The sequence below is a fragment of the Megachile rotundata genome, chromosome 3 (genome assembly GCF_050947335.1).
Source record: "Megachile rotundata isolate GNS110a chromosome 3, iyMegRotu1, whole genome shotgun sequence".
In the NCBI taxonomy this organism is placed as follows: domain Eukaryota; kingdom Metazoa; phylum Arthropoda; class Insecta; order Hymenoptera; family Megachilidae; genus Megachile; species Megachile rotundata.
This window is the reverse complement of record NC_134985.1, coordinates 4,569,106-4,590,631: the sequence shown is the minus strand read 5'-3', so window position 1 is coordinate 4,590,631 and position 21,526 is coordinate 4,569,106.

Here is a 21,526-nt window from a genome sequence, read left to right as displayed (position 1 = left end):
CGCCATCTTGCTTGTTGCCGCGTCCCTCCGCTACGCCCTTAGGCTTCGTCCTTAAGGGCCGCTCTCCATGCGCCTGCAGCGACCCTTCCCCGACCATGTTGGATGTTTGCGAACCGGCCTTTACGCTCTACGCTTTCCCTCGCGCGGAGATGCCCACGTGTTCGTACGATATATCGAAGCATGCTCGATCGACGCCATTATTTATTTACTATCAAATCATGAAAATACGAAAATAGCCAAAACTAATCACCGCGTGCATTCAGTATGCCTCATTCGCCCTTTCCCGCACTCTAAATCCCTAATGACATTTACATTATTAATTAATTAATTTAATTTAATTTCTGCGACTTTCTCTCGCAACTTCGACATGTCGCACGACCACGTGTTCACGCAAGTCCTTCTTCGAGGGCAGCTTTTACCCTTAAACTGCACTATTTTCACTCGCGATATATAAAAATAATCGTATTTAAGTCGCGCACATATTTATTTTATTCCGCGGTCGGCCCGAACACTCGTTTCCTCGCTTTCGATTTCTCATGGGTTTGCACCCCATGCTTTCCCTCGCGTCGCGTGGAGGTCGTCATTACCGAAATTTCGATTTTTATTTATAAATTTATTATTTCACCTCCGATTTTTACAAAACTTCACCGCTCACTTCCCCCACGGTCTCCCCTCACTTCACAACATTATTTATCACACTTTAACCACTTATTCCCACCAAAATTGAACTTTATCGCGGAGCGACCCTCGAACACGTGCGCTCGCCACGACAGCCAGCCGTGGTCCTTGACAGATGTAACCTAACCTAAACCTAACGTAACCTTTTTTTTCACGCGGGGAAAGCCTTGCATAGGTTCCCCGCACCCCCCGGGGGAGGGGCGCAGGGTTATGTCAGATTCCTTTTTTTTTTCTTTTTACGGGGGGAAATCTTCTACAAGACGCCCCCACTCCCCGGGGGAGGAGCGGGGATAATGTGGGATTTCTACCCACTAAAACCCCTCAGTGATGCCCACCCTCTGCAGCATGGCGGGCTATGGGGTCGTGCCATATTCGTCGCCACGGCCCGCCAATGTGCCGCCTTGCGACCAAACCGTCGCCCTTCTCGTGGGGAGGAGAAGCCTCCCCACACAAAAATATTAAAACCCACCCCACCCTTATCGGAGCCGACGACGTCACCACGCCCGCCGTCGCCTCCACACACCTGACCGCGTGCAATGGTGCCATGGGCCCCCGCCCATGACACCTGCGGCCATGGCGGCCTCGGTCAATCCCGGGAACTCCGACACCCCGGACCAAGACCGCCGACACTCACGCAAGGAGATGGGGACCGACGTCGGGGAGGGCGACGCGATCGCCATCCCACCACTTCTCTCCACTTACTAACTACACTCACACACTCACAATCACACCACAAGCACTCTGATACACACACCAACACATTCACTCATCTTTCACACAGTGGGGACGTCGCGGTGAAGCCGCGCCGCCCTACTACCCTCAAGAGGGCGCCCGCGAAGCGGGCCTCTCATTCTTCTTCCATCCACTCCGCGCCTTTCCCTATCACGCTCTGCCTCCTCCTTCCGCGTGATCACCGTCTCGCTATGTCAGATTCCTACTGACTAAAAACCCCGCGGTGGCCATTCCCTGGCATCTTCGGGGGAGGACCGGGACCAAGCTGAACTACTCTGCCTTCGTGTCCTCCCCCTCCTGCCAGCACTATCCCGGGGAGGCCAGAAGGACCTCCCCATAAAACATCCCACTGCCGACGCCAGCGACGACTACCGCTGCTGGTCCCTCTAGAGCCGCGTGCAAGGGCGCCGAATCCCCCGACTCGGACGCCTGTGGCCCGGACGGCCCTGCTGCAAGGGAACACTCACAGAGTGAGCCCGGCAGGGCCGTCATCTCTATTTGGGTGGGTGCCGCTGGTCCAAGTGCAATGCCATAGAGACCGGACGGACACCCACCCTCTTCCCGTAGGGGGACAGTCCTAGCCGCGGCAGCCAGAGTTACGTCTCCGAGCCGCAGCCCATCCCCCTCTACCTCTGCGGCCAGGATCGCGATTCCGTTTGCGATCCCGTTCCACGGCCTCCTTCTGCGACATAACCCGTTCGCAGAAGGAGACCAACTCGTTCCATGACCTCTCGCTGGCGATGATCTCCCTGATCACACACGCCAGCGAGAGGTCCCACCCCACGTGACACCGTAGGCCCACTCTCGGTCCAGCCCACGCCGGACAATGTTCGAGCGTGTGCTGGGCCGAGTCTACTGCCTCGTCGCAATGGTGGCAGCGTGTCGTTGCCTCCCGTCCGATTCGGCACAGGAACTCACCGAAACACCCGTGTCCGGTGAGCAGCTATGTCATCCGAAAGGTGAGCCTTCCGTGACCGCAGTCCTGCCACTCCCGTAAAACGGGCAGGACCACCCCGACTGCGCGCTGACGAGCGGCGCCGCTAGATATTATCTCGCAGCGCCACTTCGTCAGCGCAAACCGCCGAGCCTGACGCTTGAGGGCTTGCGCCTGTGACTACAGCCGGGGTACCCCCTGTTGCTGATGGAGATGCCAATACACATCAGCGTCCCCCTCAGCCAGCAAGTGGTAAGGGATAAACCCAGCCAGAGTCATCGCCGCCGCATAAGAGACCGTGCGGTACCCCCGTATGACAGCAATGGCCACCCGGCGCTGCACTCTTTGCATTAATTGCTTACTACGCCGGGGGGCCAACAAGTCTCCTGCCCATACGGGTGACCCATACAGGGCCATCGACCGCACGACTCCTGAATACAGGCGGTGAACCTTCTCGTCTGACCCACCCAGGTTGGGGAGGATGCGGCCCAACGCTACCGCAGTCCTCTCCAACCGGGGGGCCAGTTGCTTGAAATGCTCCTCAAAGCGCCATTGGCTGTCCAGTTGGAGACCGAGATACGTCATCCCGTCTCCAATCTGGACATATTGCCTACCTATTCGGATAAACGACTGGGGCGGGGCCTCGGCCCGTCGGCGGCAAAACCACATCGCTTCGGTTTTGCCGACCGACAAGCTTAACCCCAGCCGTCCGATCTCTGCAGCGACCGCTGCCACCCCTATCTCGGCGAGGCGGATGGTCTCCGTCAATTTCCTCCCAGTGGCGAGGATGTGCGTGTCGTCCGCAAAGCAGGTCACCTTCACCCCGAGAGGTAGGGGAACCCGCAACGCCGCGTCGTGCCACACATCCCAGAGGTAGGGCCAAGCACTGCCCCCTGGGGTACGCCGCGGACAACTTCCCTCCGGTACATGACACCGTCCCGGCCCGGGTACTCGATCCATCTATCCTTCAGATAGTCCTTGTGGCCTTGAGATAGGGAGGCACCCCGTGATATTCGAGTGCCTCCATAATCCTCCCCCAAGGCAGGGTGTTGAAGGCATTCTTGATATCTAATGAGATACCAAGTGCCACCCCGCTCTGGGAGAGGGCTGATTCCACGAAGGACCGGACACGACTTAACGCGTCAATGGTGCTGCGTCCTTCGCGGAATCCAAACTGGTTCTCGGTCAGATCGGGGCCGACCTGGGCCATGTGCTTGGAGAGGCAGGAAGTTACGATCCTCTCAAACAGCTTCCCAACCTCATCCAAAAGCACAATCGGCCGGTACGCAAAAGGGGAGCTTGCGGGTTTCCCCTCTTTGCGTAGGAGAACCATTCGCCCCACCTTCCATTGGGACGGAAACCTCCCCGACTTCAGGCAGCCATTGAAAAGCCGCCTGAGTCGGGGAGCGAGGACGCGGAGCGCCATTGCCCAGGCACGGCCGGGGATCCCATCAGGGCCCGGAGCTGTGTTCCGGGCCGCCATTTTGCGGATTGCCGCGGTCATTTCCTCCTCGGTGACCCCCATGTCGTCGGACCAGATGATTTGGTCCGACGTGGCGGGAGGTGGCGTCTCCTCACCCCGAGGAAAAAGGGTGTCCACCACCTCCGCCAAGAACTGGGGGTCCATGCGCTCCGTGATGGGGGGCGCCCATAATCTGAGTTTCCCCATGACCATTTTGTATGGGCGCCCCCACGGATCCTCAGCCAACGTACCGAGGAGGTCCTCAAATGCCTGGAACTTGGCGTCCCTGATGGCCTGCTGCAGGGACGTCGCTAACGTGCGATACGTCCCATACAACGCTTTCTCCCTCGCTGCGTCGCGGGTCCTGCATCGGCGGGCCCGCTGCCACCGGCGACGGGCACCATGACACTCACCACGTTGCCGCGCGATGTCGCCCGTCCACCAGTAGGCGGCCCGCCTTCGGAAGCCTTTGACCCGGGGCATGGCGGCGTCACACACCATCTCCCTCGCGCCCCGGAACCATTCGGCTCCCGCTTCCACATTCGCAACTGGCCCGGCCGGTCCCTCCGGCCAGGCTGCAGCGAAGGACGCAGCCGTTAGTGCGTCCTCGTCCATGCGCTTAAGCGCCCATCTTCGCGGTGGCGCGTTCTGGGTGCGACGGCCCGTGGCGGAGGAGATATCCAGCCGGATATACAAGTGGTCACTTAGGGTTTCCACCTCCTCCGCCACCCTCCAGCCAAGCACGCGGCGCACCGCAGGGGGGGTCGCCCATGAAAGATCGACGATAGATTCCCCCTGCGGACGCACACACGTGCTGATGGTACCCCGGTTAAATAACCGGAGCCCGTACGTCGCAGCCCAATCTAGCACCGCCACGCCCCTCGCGTCCGTGTTGGTGGACCCCCAGGCATGGAGTTAAAATCTCCCAACATGAGCACCGGATGGGGAAAGAGACTCGAGACACATCACCCTACCCCGTCCAGTAGCTGCTCAAATAGCGCAAGGGTAAGTCGAGGCGGGGCATACACGCCCACCACCGCGGTTCCGTCCCAGTGGACAGCCACGAATCCCCGACCACAAGCTACCAGCTCGCAGTACGAAACCTAACGCAACCTAACCTAACCTAACCGTGATAGCGTTTCGCGTGACACCGTTACATTATGATTTTATACTATAGAGTACAATATGACCGTGATAGATATAACCTAACCTAACCGTGACAGCGTTTCGCGTGACACAGTTGCGTTATGATTTTGTACTATAGAGAGTATGATAGAGAATGATAGAATACAATATAACCGTGATAGCGTTACGCGTTCTAATATATTAGATTTTATATTATAGAGTATGATAGTAAATATTCGATATGTGCAACATTCTCGGGTCTGAACTGGTGCAGATATCGTACAGTTCCTACATTTCGAGCGAAGGAGACTGAACGTAAACAAACAGTGACCTACCAGAAGGACACTCCTAATGCAAGAATAAAACTTTTTTATTTTTGATTTTTTTTTTTTAAACTTTTTCCATCATATTTGTAACATTTTTCTCATTAAAATGAGACCAAACACGATATACTTCGGGACATATTTGCTTGTAATTTCAAATGTTACGCGTACATCGATGACTTTATTCTAATAAGATATTGCAAGTAAATATAACTCGAATTACGTCGTGTTTGGTCTCATTTTAGTCAGGAAAATGTCACGAATATGATGGAGAAAGTTGTATAAAAAAATGGATGAAAAATAAGAAAGTTAGCAATGCTTAAGCATTGTAAATAATTGAACAGACTTTTGATCTTTGCCGACTGCCACGATCGTAGCGTCTCTTTCTTTTTGACTCGCTATCCTCTTCGACGTGAGAAACTTTTATCGTCAATTAAACCAGTAAATATAGCCCAAATTATGTCGTGTTTGGTCTTCTTTTAATCAGAAAAATGTAAAGAATCTATTGGTAAAAGTTGGATCTCGGAAAAATCAAAAATAAAAAAGTTTTATATTTGTATATGTATTGCTTCACGGATATACCCGACCCCGGATCATGTTACATGTTAGCGTCAAGCCGTGTGCAAAAGTGGCACACGTGTCAGGGTCATCGTATCCCGGATTTTGACCCGGTTCTTAGGGGTCTTGGGATGACGATAATATAAACTCATGTCCGTCATCGAGCTAAGGATCGGTGGTAACCGATAGCTAAGGACCGCGACGAATTCTAAGAGTCGCGAATGTTATGGTTAGAGGTCGATGCCTTCTTCTTTGAGGATCACCGAAGGTGAACCGAAGGTGTCTCGTGGTCGATGACCCGACGTCATGGTGCTGCGTGACACGTGCACAGAGATTAGGGTATTTTAGTAGGATCTGGTCACAGAGTGGGGAGGATATTGCATCCTTCGTTAAGCGGACCTTGAGGGACAGCAAGGCACTTAATCCAGAACTTTCGAAGAATACGGATCGCTAATTATCACAAAGACTTTTTATCTAACATACATTTCTTGGCGATCGAGCTTCTTGGCGTTCCCCCCAGTGGTGGGGATAACTTTGGTGCACATATCGTACAGATCATTTGTGCACATATCGAATATTTACTGTATTACTCATAAAAAGAGTTGTTCATTGAATGAAGGATCAACTTTGAATTTAATACGGCGTAGAATGTAGAAGGGTATGAGTAAAAAATAGATGTACATAATGGGTGAAAAATAAAATCTATTAGGACGCAAAACAGATGCAACATCAGAGATAGGTAGTACTTACATAGAAATGATACAAGCAGTACTGAGAATAGAGTTTTTCTTTTTTTAATTATAGAAAGTTAGATTAATCTCGTACAATGGGAGCATATTTTAATATTAAAGCAAATTTTTGGTGAAGGTATCTCGAAAATTTATAAATCATTATATGTTATGAATTTAAAATGAGGTAATATAAAACTTGATTTCGACTAGAAATTTCAGAATCTAGAGAATAGGAAATGACTAAATGTGGAAATTTGAGAAGGTAATGGAATTAATAACTTCAATATTTAGAGATTTTGACATTTAAAAGCTTCAAAAGGGTATAGCCGGATAAGGTAGTCAAATGAAAAACCCAATACATCAGTCGGTAGCATATCCAGAAAAAACATCTCACGCCAAGTTTGAACCAACTACATCATCCGTGGGGGTAATAAAGGGGGAAAAATCAAATTCCGGTTTTTGGGCCATTTTGCCTATTTAATTTTGTAAAAAATTCTGAAAAAATTCTGACACATTGAGGTCCTCGTAGTGCATATTATAGAATTTTTTCAGATTCTTTGATCACAAATTGTAATTGTACAAAATATAAAATCGAAAAAAAAATCCGAAAAAATGCGATTTTGTAGTGAAGATGTCAGAGCACTACTTTTATATTAATATGGTAGTTACATATTAGTATATTCCCTAATTTTTTTCAGACTTTTCGGTGAGGTGCGCCGTCATTAAAATAATCAAGAACCGATATATTCCTTTAAAACAGTACTTTCCGCTTTGAATTTGCGTGCCCACTTTTGTCAGTATATACATATATTAAGTAATTTTAAATAGATTCACATTCATAATTAATACAAATGATATATTAGTTAAAGAAATAAAATTCATTTATTAATTAATTTTACGTCGTCGTCGGTTATATGCGGGAACGTAAGACACTCCTCGAAATAAAGAATTGGGTAAGAGGTTAGGAGTCTTGCGTCGTAATTTTTGCATCTTTTTTTTGTCGTAGGTTTGAGCCTGCTGGACTTGACTTTTTTCCATGTTATGTTTTCCATTTTTTTTTCTTTTGTAATAATATTAATATAGATTCAAAGTATTTTTGATTAATTGTTATACATTTCTATATCCACATGGCACAAAACATCTGCATTTAGTAGTATACATGTACAATAGTATTTAATACATATAATAATATATTGTATATTACTATTACTTTTTACCATTTTCACAGAAATGTATAACAATTATATTATAAAAAGACTGTTACGTCGCGGCCTATTCTGCGGTTCTTTAACTTTAAAGTGCTGACGCACACCTTGACCTTAGCCGGTTTCCGATTTCTAGCCTAATCAGGGGAATTCGATGGAGGCTATTTCCGAACTGACTAAGCCTTTTGTTGGTTATACTAGATTTTATTGTATATGTTCCTTACTTACAATGATGATCTCTCTCTCTCTCACACGCACTTACACTCGTGACTGATGGTGGCTTGGTTTCGGGTACTGCTTCGCCCCTCTAGACGTCGATGATAGTCTTATCTTTCGCGGTGGACCTACGCGATGGCGCACGCACTCCTGGAATTAACTGTTTACGGGTTTTGTATTATCAGACCCGGAGATACGATACGCGAATGACCGCTGGCCGAGCGCGAAGAAAACCTCGAAGTGTAAAGTCACGAACAATCAACAACAACCAACTATCAACCATCAACTCTTTACTCGCGCTTGTCGGCGGTTTTTGTACCCGAAAGTGTGCCAAATCGAGTTCTCATTTGTCACTCATGCACATTTTGGAGTTACGCGATCGCCTTCGCAGAATGCCGCATTAATGCATTCCTGCAAGTCAATTCGGTCGCGACCCGAATACCGACGGAAAAGGAATATTCTTCGGATGTAACAAGACTTTGCATCTATATTAATATTATTACAAAATAAAAAAAAAAATGAAAACATAACATGGAGAAAAGTTATTTCCGTTCATTAATTTCCGTCCTTAATTATTATTAAGGATTATATTATTATTCCGTCTTTAATTTCGTTTCACCCTGTGTATGTAGAAATGTATAATAATTATTCAAACACACTTTTGAACCTATATTAATATTATTTAAAAAAAAAATTAAAAACAACAACAAAAACTAACAATAAGTTCAGTGCAGCCCAAACGTGCCCCCAAAACACGCGTAGCAATTAGGAGGCAGGACTCCTAACCTCTTCGCCAGTGATGTCATTGCAAAAACGTTTTACGTTCCAGAATAAAATCAATCATGTAGCATGCCAACCGTTGTCGCTACTGCGTTACGATAAAAATATTTGATTTTGAAGCGCGATGTGATTTGTCTCTAAAACTCGAATTTTGTAGATACTGATTGAAATTCTCCCGAACATCAGAGGTGTTCGTACTTTATTTCCACGAATATACGGCGATTAACATGTTTGCGAACTAAGTGCGTCCGATGACAATGACGCACTGAGATTGTACTTTACGAAAAAGTGCATCCAAACGTTGATTCTTTCATATTTCTATTTCGACGTTTGATTCGAGAGTGTGATTCGCTGTTGTCTTGACTTTTACGAAGGCGACGGAATCAGACGTCGTATGTTGATTGGAAGATTGGGCCCATACTTCTTTTCTTCCTTAAAACGTGTTCGTATTTAAACATACTTGGCGACGATAAATTACCGTCAGATCCATATTTAACCGTTTTTAAAATTACCTTTTGGAAAAAATCGTATTTATCGAGAAGTGGCCGTTGAGGACGAAGCGAAAATTAACTCTAAATTTATGACGACGACATACATATATGAAAATAAAGTACCGGAAAAACCCGAAATGTTGTAACACCGGTGGGCTCTCGGTGAGTCCGCGGTCGCCGGAATTCGCACAATCGACTGTCCGGGGTCAGAAACACCGCGCCGAGGTCGCTCGCAGTATAAGCATTGCAAGGAGGGAAGGAATGCTAGAAGAGCTTAGTTTCACACTTTGCCAATTATAGGTCGGGCCAGCTGCAGATAACACACGTCGTCCTCCCCTGGCAGGAGACCGTGAGCCCAAGGACACGCTGCAAATAACACACTCGTGTCTTCTTGACAGTCAGGAGTCCCGGTTTCGTAGCGTAGCCACGACAATAGGACAGGGAGATATAAAGGAACTCAACGGACAGTAGGCTGCAGATAGACACTCCGTACTGTTTTCGCCCTCGGTCAGAGGAAAGAGGAATACAACAAAAAATAATCGGAGAACAATTTGCACGGTGACGGTTTCGCTCGCTACGATTCGGATACGGATCAATGCACTCATTATAACGGTACCGGATGCTCTCCGCTGGTGGGGCTTCTCGCGCGGTATTATATCGCGACAGGTCGCGCAATTAGCTGCGAGAACCGCGGTTCGCGAACTAAGTGCGTGCGATGACAATGACGCACTGAGATTGTACTCATAACCGCGGTTCGCGGTTCTCGCTCTCCATCGGCGCGGCGGCGCGAATGGTTCGCGCCTCAGTTATTGCGTTACAATGTTTTGGCTCAAAAACGACTGTCTAACGGTCTGATCATAAATAAACTTTCAAAATCCTCATCCAGATTTACCGTCGCACGAAACAAATCACGACATAAAATTAATTAATAAATACATGTTATTTTGTCACCTAATGTATCATTTGTATTAATTGTGAGCATGAATCTACTTAAGATTACTTAATAAATATACCGAACAAAGAAGGCATGTAAATTCGAAGCGGAAAGTACTTTTTAATGAAATTAAAAGTCTGAAACAATTATGAAATAATAGTTGTGCTAATATGTAACTACCACATTAATATAAAAGTAGTACTCCGATATCTTCAATAGAAGATCACATTTCCTCCTGTTTTTTTTCGGGTTTTCATTTTTTGCAATCACAGTTTGCAATGAAAAAATCTAGAAAAATTCTATAATATGTGTTATGTGATCCTCAATGTTTCAGAATTTTTTCAGAATTTTTGTACGAAAATAAATAAAAAAAAATAGGTCAATAATCGGAATTTCGATTTTCCCTTTTACTACTTCCATAGATCGGATAGGGGATTGAAACTTGCAGTGAGATGTTTTTTTTTAGATATGCTATCGACTAACATATTGGTTGTTTTATTTGGCACAAGGACATTTTTGACTATCTTGTTTGGTTAGACGTTTTCTCTTTTATTTCTTTTTAAAAAAAAATTAAAAATAATTTGAATCAATTGTTAATTACAATTGATTATTCAATATGACAATTGATTAATAACAATTGATTATTATCAATATATTCTTAAAATCCTATTGAAGAATTGAACAAATATCATAAAACAGCACCTGGCGATAAGCAAAGAAGGAAAGCAGTTTTCGTGCCTCTGTTTTCGCATTTGCCATATTTTCAAAGATACACAGTTCAGTTGTCGCTCATTCTAAATAAAGTATGGTGCCCTAATTGAGTGACGGAAATTACTGCTATTTATTCGAATAGACGCTGTTCTTTGAGCTTTGTCCTAAATAAATGGTTGCCCTAATTAAGTGGTCTGAATATACAGAATCCACTATAAGAACAAGAGACTGAGCATAATTTTCTACTACAATGCATTAGAAAGCTCTGTTGATACAGGTGATAAAGCAATCACAATTTGTTAGGTAAGTTTACAACACTAAATATTTATACTCTTTTTTACACTTTTCCTGTTCGAGTATATTGCGACTACTGAGTTTATTAAAAACTCTAACAAACTCGAGGTTTTGTAAATAATACACGTTATATGGTATATTTACTATTGGAATATACGCATTTTTAAAAGAATGGGGAGTTTTTACAATTCGGAATGTATTCACTACTTTTTTCATATATTTGAGATTTTTCAATGATTGGTCAACGTGTAACTGTGATTTATATTATTAATTTATTTTTATTCATTTCTTATATCTAAATTGTTTTGATTTTCCCAATTTGCTTCTTTCTTCCAATATAAGCCATAACAAATTATGGGCTCAGACTGTCACATTTAGTAAATAGAATATGAGTTATGAAAGGCTAACGTAAAATTACGAAATTAGAAATGCCGGTTACAAGTCCGAAAATCGAAAAACTTCGTGAAAGAGACGAGTGGCATAAGTGACGATTATTTGCACTTCATTCAGGAATGAGAACAATAAAGTACAAGATCGGAAACTTAAAAAAATTTGAAGAAGTAGACGAATTTGTGTCGAAATTAATTATAACGACGATTGAGAAAAAAACACTAGATTTTCTTTTGAATTACGTGGTAGACACGTAGAAGAAGGTAAACTTCGTGTACGATAAAAGTCCACTGAAATTCTGTTGTTAATATAGAAATGGTTTCTAATATAAGTAGGAATTGGAGGAGGCGTTATAGATAATTTGTCAAAACTGGAACATTTAGCTACAAAAATGAAGAGCCACGATGACAAAATTCTCGAATCAATAATACTAATAAGTATGTGTTGTTTATTTTTCCAGAAAAATTGAATTACTTGATAATTAAGTTTCTTTACAAATTCAATACGGAAAAGTATAATACATAACAAGCAAAGTTCAAAAGCTCAGAATAAATATCTATAGGAGAATAAATATATGATCTGCTATAATTGTGAACAAAGATATCATTTGAAGAAATACTGATCCGAATTGAAAGAAATAAAAGATTAATCAAACTGGATGGTGGAAGCTCAATACAATAACACACATGTCAGATAGACGTTTGTAGGTTAGAGCGGAGCTGTAATTGGAGATAGCTGTTTGATAGATTCAGGAGCATCAGATAATATGACACATCAGTTAGATTGGTTTTATGAATTTAAAGATTTCAAGAGTCCGATAAATATCAACGTTGGATACGGAGAAGAAATTTATGTGTATGAAAAAAGTAGTATCGGAATGCAGATCTTTTTAAACACTGGTTGGATTTTAGAGACTATCCACAACGTTTTCAATGTACCGTATTTGAAACAAAATTTATTCTCTGTAAGATTTGTTTCTAAGGGATTAGTGATATGATTTTTCGAAAACTGACAGATCGGTATCTACTATAATATTAACAGTATTATTTTTTCACACCTATTTTGTTGACGAACACAAGATGGTGTTGCATGCATTTTACGTACAACGTTGCAAAATTTTGCATACGATTTTTGAAAAAGTAATAGGCATACAGGATACAGGAAATTATTTGCTAGCCCGAAAATGAAAGCGGTAAAAGTTAGGAAGACTACATTCATTTATGCATTGTCTTCATTCATACATATTACGTATTCATTACGTATTCGTACACATTACGTACATTTTTACACAAAATATTACAAAGATTCAACTTCAGCATATAAAAACTGATATTTCATTCTCTTTTGAATTGTATTTGTATATATTATTTTTAACTAAATAGGATATTTGTTTAAACATAAATAATAATTTTTAATATTATTAAAAGTTATAATAATAATTTCTGTATTTTTTACTTTTTACAGTACTCTAAAGTCGGTTATATTCTTTTTCTATAAAAATTTGTTATTTTATATATTTGGGTGAAATGAGAAATATTGATAGGTCAACATGTTTTTCCTAGTTAGGCAGTAATCATCGATGGTAAAACCGATTACAATGGCTGTCTCAGAGCTAATAGATAGATAGTCTTAAAATAATAATAAACGGTAAAACTTTACAATTACTACGTCACCTCAAAAAAAATATTCGGGACATGTTTTCGATGTATTTTTGCCTCCTGAATACGAATATGATCATAAAAATCGACGGTCGGACATATCTGAGCTGCTATTTTGGAAAAACAGCAGAAAATCGTAATTTCTTAGAGTTTTTTGCATTTATTTTGAAAAATTCTCATCTGATGAAAAAATGTTTCCAACAAAAAATGTAGAATGGAAAATTCTCTACAAGAAAGTTCTGATACATTTTTTTGTAATTCTAACGGTAAGGCTGCAAATGAACGACGAAAGTGTCAAAAATTAAAGCGCGCTCTACCGCCTTCCCCGCTCCGAGGGGCGGGCTCCGCGATTAGGAAGTAAATAATTAAAACTAGTTGAACCAGGATAAATTCCCCGCGGAGGGGGGTCGGGCGGCACGGTCGGTAGCGTAGCCCAATGTCCAACCGTCCAAGGAAGTTATTTTTTCTTTTGACATTTCTAATATTTTAGAAAATATTTGCAAAAAATGTCAATTTTTAACAATTTTTGTAACTTTTTACTAATACCTTACCGCCGATTTTTATGATCATATTCGTATTCAGGAGGCAAAAATACATCGAAAACATGTCCCGAATATTTTTTTTGAGATGACGTAGTAATTGTAAAGTTTTACCTAATAAACTATAATAAACAAATCTATTACTTTCCAAGATAAGAGTAACAAATTATTAAAGGAACTACTATAATTATGAACATTATAATAAAAAAGTAGTCACATTTCTATGTTCAAACGTTCCTCAACACTGATTAGTTTACAGATGTGTTACTGGTCCTTTTTACAAATTTAAGTACAAAATAAGCAGCACAAATAATATACTAAATAATAGATAATAAGGTAAAAAAGAAATCAAGATCCGAAACGTAGGAAATTGTTCAATTTGCATCGTGCAATTTTTTCAAAAGGGTCATTGCAATTGTAGTACAGAAATGGTTCAAGTTGCGATCGTTAAATCCACAGACATATTCATGTACTGTAAATCGATCTATAGTTAACTGGCAACACTTGTTTTACATTGCCAATTGCTCTAATTAGTTCTAATTGCGAAGATTGACACGAAATCAAAATTTTTACCTTTATTTTTCAATGAAATCAAACCAAGTGTTAGGGTTTGGTCGAGCCCTGATATTGCACTACGTGCCGTCTATGTACTGTGTTGTGAAGGACCACCCAATTTGATCGGATTGGGGCCGTTAATAATGATGCACGTGATTAAATAACAGAAAACAGTTTATTTGAATATGTGGATGGAACTATATGTTTGTGTGTGAAAGTGTGTGTGAAACTTGAATTTTCTATGTACTGGTTACTGACTAGTCTGATCACTAGCAAGTTCCAACTATAAGTGTCACTCTGAACTGTGACTCTACTATACTCTTTGCTAACTATACTGAATGCTGTCTGCTCTGTTGGATATCTAACTATTTTCGAGTGTTCTACCTTAGTTAACACCTCTGCTCTCCCTTCCATTGCGCCCTTAGCGTGGTACTTTTCTGGAAGGGGAACAGAAGTTCCTACGGGGGAGGACGGCGTTCCGGGGAGAATCTGGGTTTTTCCCGAATTCCGTGACGTAGCTCACGGTCTGCGGGAACCGTTACTTTGGAGGCCCAGATCGCCCTCTGACCTTCTAATCTTCGAGGTTTATGACATGGCCTGTGTCACTGAAGCCCAAAAACTCTAATGACTAGTGCAGCAATAAATAAATCTGCTAAAAACTACAAATTGTCACGTACCATCGTAGTGCTGGCACGCAGATGGTACGGATACTAAATTATGGGGTTCAAAAGTGACCGCTTTCCCTCGTCATGTCGTAAACCTCATCTATGCGAAACTCTAACACTAACAAGGGACATTACCCAATCGCCAATCGTCGATTTTGATGCGCTTTGAGTATGATATAGAACGCAAAAAAATATTTGACACGTATTTTTTTTTATCGGCCATCGTTCATGCTGAAGGGGTGAAAATGGCCCCCAAAGTTGGGGTTGCAAAACATATTTTCTCGAATATCTCAGGAACTATTAGGCCTAGACAAAAAATTAAAAGTGCAAATTTTTCTGTTTTAGAAGGCCAATAATATGGCCTAAGTGGATTTTTGAAAAATTTATTTGTTTAAAAAATATGTTAAAAATTAACATTATTTTCCAAATTTTTTAAATAAAACTTTGTACTATTTTGATCAAATTTTACACATGTAAACTATAGGTCAAAAGACAAAATACGGATAAATTGAAATTTTTAATTTCGCTTGTGGAAAAAATATTATTGTCGTTGAAGTTATACGTACATTTTATACCTTCCGTTCGGTGCACAATTGATTTTTATACGTAATATTCTGGAAATTGTATTATATTACATTTTTTACACTAACATATTTAAAAAAAGAATTTGAAGGTCCAAAGGTGCCTGTATAAAAATATGCCGTTTGAGTCAGATATCGCATTTGATCCGCATTATGGGCGCGTACTGGTGGCAGTATTCGACGCACGGAGGATCTTAACGCGTAAATTGTACTTGTGCGAAGTATAATATCTTCATAATGATGTAGAATACGTGCAATTAAAGGAATTACATCTGTTGATCAAGAATTGCTTTATGATTGTAAGATATATAGTAACACTGAAATTATAGTCTTTTTATAATTTTCAAAATTATGTCTTTTATTTTGAAATGAATTTCTAATGTATTATAAACGATAGTAAACGTAAAAGATGTAATGATGTTATGCATTATGAAATCGAAACGGATATTAGTATTTGTTAGCGTATATTTTGTAAAAGTGACAGTTTTAATTTGATTGAAACTAAAGTCAACGGGATTATCAAAATGCTCCAATCTACTACTGATGCAACCATACTGTAACCATGCGTACTTAAACAGTTTTTTATACCTAGGTGCGGACAATTGATTATGAATTAAAGGACACATTTTGATAATTATGTCCCATGCCCGTACGTTAATTTGTAAATCTAACGCAGGCAAAAGATTTAATATTTAATGCGCGAAATTTTTCCATGTTCTATAACCACATACATCAGAAGGTTGTATTAATCCAGTATCGATTTTTTAATACTTAAAACTGTCAAAGTTTTATTTGGATATGATATTTCTTATAAAAATTTTAAAAAATTAAAAAATTATTAAAAAAGTGGTATTTTCAAAGTTTTACCAATAACCCAACTTAATAATATATATTTTACAATCATAAAGCAATTCTTGATCAACAGATGTAATTCCTTTAATTGCACGTATTCTACATCATTATGAAGATATTATACTTCGCACAAGTACAATTTACGCGTTAAGATCCTCCGTGCGTCGAATACTGCCACCAGTACGCGCCCATAATGCGGATCAAATGCGATATCTGACTCAAACGGCATATTTTTATACAGGCACCTTTGGACCTTCAAATTCTTTTTTTAAATATGTTAGTGTAAAAAATGTAATATAATACAATTTCCAGAATATTACGTATAAAAATCAATTGTGCACCGAACGGAAGGTATAAAATGTACGTATAACTTCAACGACAATAATATTTTTTCCACAAGCGAAATTAAAAATTTCAATTTATCCGTATTTTGTCTTTTGACCTATAGTTTACATGTGTAAAATTTGATCAAAATAGTACAAAGTTTTATTTAAAAAATTTGGAAAATAATGTTAATTTTTAACATATTTTTTAAACAAATAAATTTTTCAAAAATCCACTTAGGCCATATTATTGGCCTTCTAAAACAGAAAAATTTGCACTTTTAATTTTTTGTCTAGGCCTAATAGTTCCTGAGATATTCGAGAAAATATGTTTTGCAACCCCAACTTTGGGGGCCATTTTCACCCCTTCAGCATGAACGATGGCCGATAAAAAAAAATACGTGTCAAATATTTTTTTGCGTTCTATATCATACTCAAAGCGCATCAAAATCGACGATTGGCGATTGGGTAATGTCCCTTGTAAGTTATAGTTTATTCTACAGCTAAATATACCTGCTCGAATGTATTGGTTTCATCCAAAATCTTTCAATGATATAAAAATATTTAAAATTCATGGCTGTGGTGTATTAACTTTTATTCACCTTTGTTGCACTTATACTCCTAATATTAACGTAATCTCATTGATCCGTAACTTGCGTATTCAGCATTGTACCTTCCTTTTTCAAATTACTCTCATTGCACTATAAAACTTCTTATTTAAGAATGAACATTCTGGCCCCGCAATGCTATATTCTATATAATTTTATCGGTAATGTTGCTACTCTATCGCAAAAGAACAGAATCAACCCCCCGTTAAGAAAATCGTGAATTTTTCTATTATAACATATCGGAAGATAAGCCACGGTATAGAAAGTGTAAAATCAAAATATATTATTAGCGATTCATGTACTCTTTTCATTAATTAGTATTTAATAAAAGAATTTAAATCTACATATACACAACCAGTTTAAAAGTCAAAAGCAAAATTCACTCACTTCGCTTGTAAAAATCCAGGTTCGTAAGGGTATACACGGGTAACAAAAGCCGAAACGACAGATTCGTTTTCAAATTAGTTCAATCAGGATGTCCCTTGAAATAGGATCGCCTCAGATTGGATTATCAAGTTATCTGAAATGTTTTTCGCTGGAAGCAGCTTAAAAGAAATAAACTTGATTCATTTAGAGCATTCCGTATCGCACATCAGATGTCCGCAGATTACGCTAGAAACGAAGCTTCCTATTTAAGAGTTTGGGTCCCTGGAGCCCATTGTGTTAGACAACGCTGTACGTAATGTTCTGTTTATAACGATTATAGATCAGGATATTACCAAGTGCTTCTCTTAATCGCATTGTTCTACGTTCTGTCAAGTTACTGTTTCAGCCTTCAGATTTTCAAAGATTGCCTTAGGTTATAACCGCATTTACACTACTGGCCAAAATTAACGCACCACTTTCTTTAGCCACTTCTTTCTTTACGTTTTGTTGGAGGTAGGACTTTGAAATTTTGAGGATAGTTGGGCCCATGGGTTATCTCAATGCTCCAGGAGTGCCATTGTTGCCTGCCACCCCCTTGCGGTGTCGGCGACCCCTTGAATGCTAGGGGGTCGAAAAACTGGCATGCGCCCAATTTACCCGCCCACCGCCGGGAGTGGATTGAGAAGGTTGGAAGTAGGAACCCCTTCAGCGGGGGTTGGTTTCACACCAGGCCCAAACCATCAACAGGAACGATACCGTTGGCACGGAAACAAGTTTTTCCGTGAACTGCAGATCCAAAATTGACTTCTAACTGTGAAAAAAGTGAAAAAACAGCAAGGGGTGGTTTTTTGACAGCGTGAAGCGACCAAGGGGTTGGTGCAAATGCGACCAAACTTTTACCAGGTATAACTGGGGTCGAGAGGATGCTTCGGTCAAAGTTTGAGCAAAATCGAAAAAACCGCACCTTTGGGAGGGGCGGAAAATTAGGAAGGGGGTTGGAGGTATCGCAGGCGGTTAAGCCGGGCATTTTCAGAAAGGCCGCAACCTAAAGAACCTCATTCTATAAAAAAATTTCGGATTTTTTCTTTTTTTCTGTCGAATTTACAGCCTTTTTTCCGGTAGTCTAAAATAGCCATCTAAAATAGCCAGTTCATTGTGTGTAATGAACAGTGTAATCGATATTAAAAATGGAAAGCGAAGCGATTTCGAACTGATTTGTGATATCAGTTTCAGAACTGATTTCAGTTCGAAATCGCTTCGCTTTCCATGTTTAATATCGATTACACTGTTCATTACACACAATGAACTGGCTATTTTAGATGGCTATTTTAGATTTAGATTAATTCGAAATCGCTTCGACTGATTTGTGTGTAGCAAAATTTTTGTACGATTCACAGATGTGCTTTAAGAAGCAGAGTTTTATGAGTTTATTGTTTGTAACCTGGTGACCAGCTACGCGAATTTAGTACATTGTTCCTCACAGTTAGTCGCTTCGTAAGGGCGATCATTAGGCAGAGGTAAATTCTTTTCCTGTGGTATACACAAATAATTCGTTTATTATATTGGGTCACAAACCTGCCAGTAAAAATTCCAACTTTCCTGAGAACATCTGGTTACACTTGCTGATGTTTTATGAGATTATTGTGTACAGAAATACAGTTTTCAGTGCGTTTCATGAATCCTTCGGTTATTAACAAATTTTATATTCTTTACCGTTGTAAGGCTTTCGTTCCCTTCGGTTTACTATTTACTTACAATTAGACTTTTTAAGCCAATAGAAGAAGTTTCTTTAATTAGAAAGAAACCAATCATATCTTCTAAAAAATTCCTTCAAGAAGTACAGAACAGTATTTAAAGCAGAATTCTTCAGATCTTGAAACAGTAGTATTTGATTAATATAATAGCACGCATCGAACATGTCGCACTACACCGTTGAAGAAAAAATAGAATTTGTACAATTGAGAGGAGGTACACCCTGTCTATTATATCGGGAGATAAGCTATATTTTCTCCCTGCGACACCCGAGTCGGCCAAAACCGCAACCAATGATAGTAAGTGAAATCTCCTTTTTCATTTATCAAAACACTAATAGATTTTGATATTGTTTTCTCTGAAGTTGTTTTCTGTACTCGTGTTTATATAAAATCGTTATATTTTCAGATAAAAAGAATTTGTGACCGCTTCAAAATAACTGGGTCCGTCAGCGAAAACAGAATAGCGAGAAATTTGGACTCAGAAATTTGCGTTGTGGCAGCGATTCAACAAAAACCCAATAGTTCTCTCCGGCAATTAGGAAAGAGCTGCGGATTGTCGAAAACGACAGTACGTAAAATCCTAAAAAAAAATAATTTGAGACCGTATAAACCTACGAAAGTGCACAGATTGTTTGATAGGGATTTCGAAGCCAGGTTGCAATTTTGCTCATGGTTTTCGAATAAATTGACTGATAATTCAATTTTTGTGCGAAACATATTTTTTACCGATGAATGTATATTTTCCATCAACGGGCAAATATGCCATCAAAATACAAGAATGTGGTCATCCGAAAACCCACAATGGAAAATACAAGTAAATACACAATTTAAAGCAAGCACAATGGTATGGTGAGGAATTTTTAATAGAAAAATTTACGGACCATACTTTTTTGAAAATTCGGTTACCGCGCAATCCTACCTTTTATTTTTAAATAATTTTTTATTTCCTATCTTGGAGGAAATGAATCTCCAAGATAGGAAAAATATGTGGTTCCAACAGGACGGAGCTCCTCCGCATTATACGAGAGAGGCCAGGGAGTGGATGCATAGAATACACTGGTGGCCAAAATTAACGCACCACTTTCTTTACACCGTCGTCATTTCCACTGTGTAGGAGGTAGGACTTTGAAATTTTGAGGATAGGTGGGCCCATGGGTTGTCTCAATACTCCACGAGTGCCATTGCTACCTGCCACCCCTTCCGGGATCGGCGACCCCTTGAATACTACAGGGTCAAGAAAGTGACAAAAAAGGTTCTAAATTCGACCGAAAAAAAGAAAAAATCCAAAATTTTTGTCAAGGATGAGGCTCTTTATGTTACGGCCTTTCCGAAAATGCCCAGCTCAACCCCCTCCAACACCCCCAACCCCCTCCATAATTTTCTACCCTTTCCAAAAGGGTGGTTATTTCGATTTCGCTGAAACTTTTGCCGGAGCTTCGTCTCGATCCCTGTTACACGTGGTAAAATTTTGGTCGCATTTGCACCAACCCCTTGGACGCTACGCGCTGTCAAAGAACAACCCCTTACTGTTTTTTCATCTTTTCCACAGTTAAAAACCAATTTTGGACCTGCAATTCACGGAAAAACTTGTTTTCGTCACGACAGTATCGTGTTTGTTGATGGTTGGGCCCTAGCGTGAAACCAACCCCCGTTGTGGAGGTTGGTACCCCCAACCCTTTCAATCCGGCCCCGGGGGTGGGTGCGTAAATTGAGTGCATGCTATCGATTGAGGGACCATTGAAGCATTTCTGTACAAATTTTCAAGTCGATTGCTTGAACCGTTTTCGCGGGATAAACAAAAAAGTGGAAATTTTGCGATTTACAACCCCCAAGTTCACCTCACAATCCCTACTGATTGGAGGGGGTTGGCGTGCCGCGGATCGGCTTCTCATGAAGCTTGAACCCTCCTTTTCTCGGTCCCAGAAGATGGAATTGCTCACACGACATGCACAGCCTCCAGCGATGCCGCCAAAATACCCTGTCATCGTCGTGTCGGCCAAAGCGAGCACCGCGGCCTCCAAGCGGCGAGTATGTGAACCAAAAGCGATCCGAACGATATGG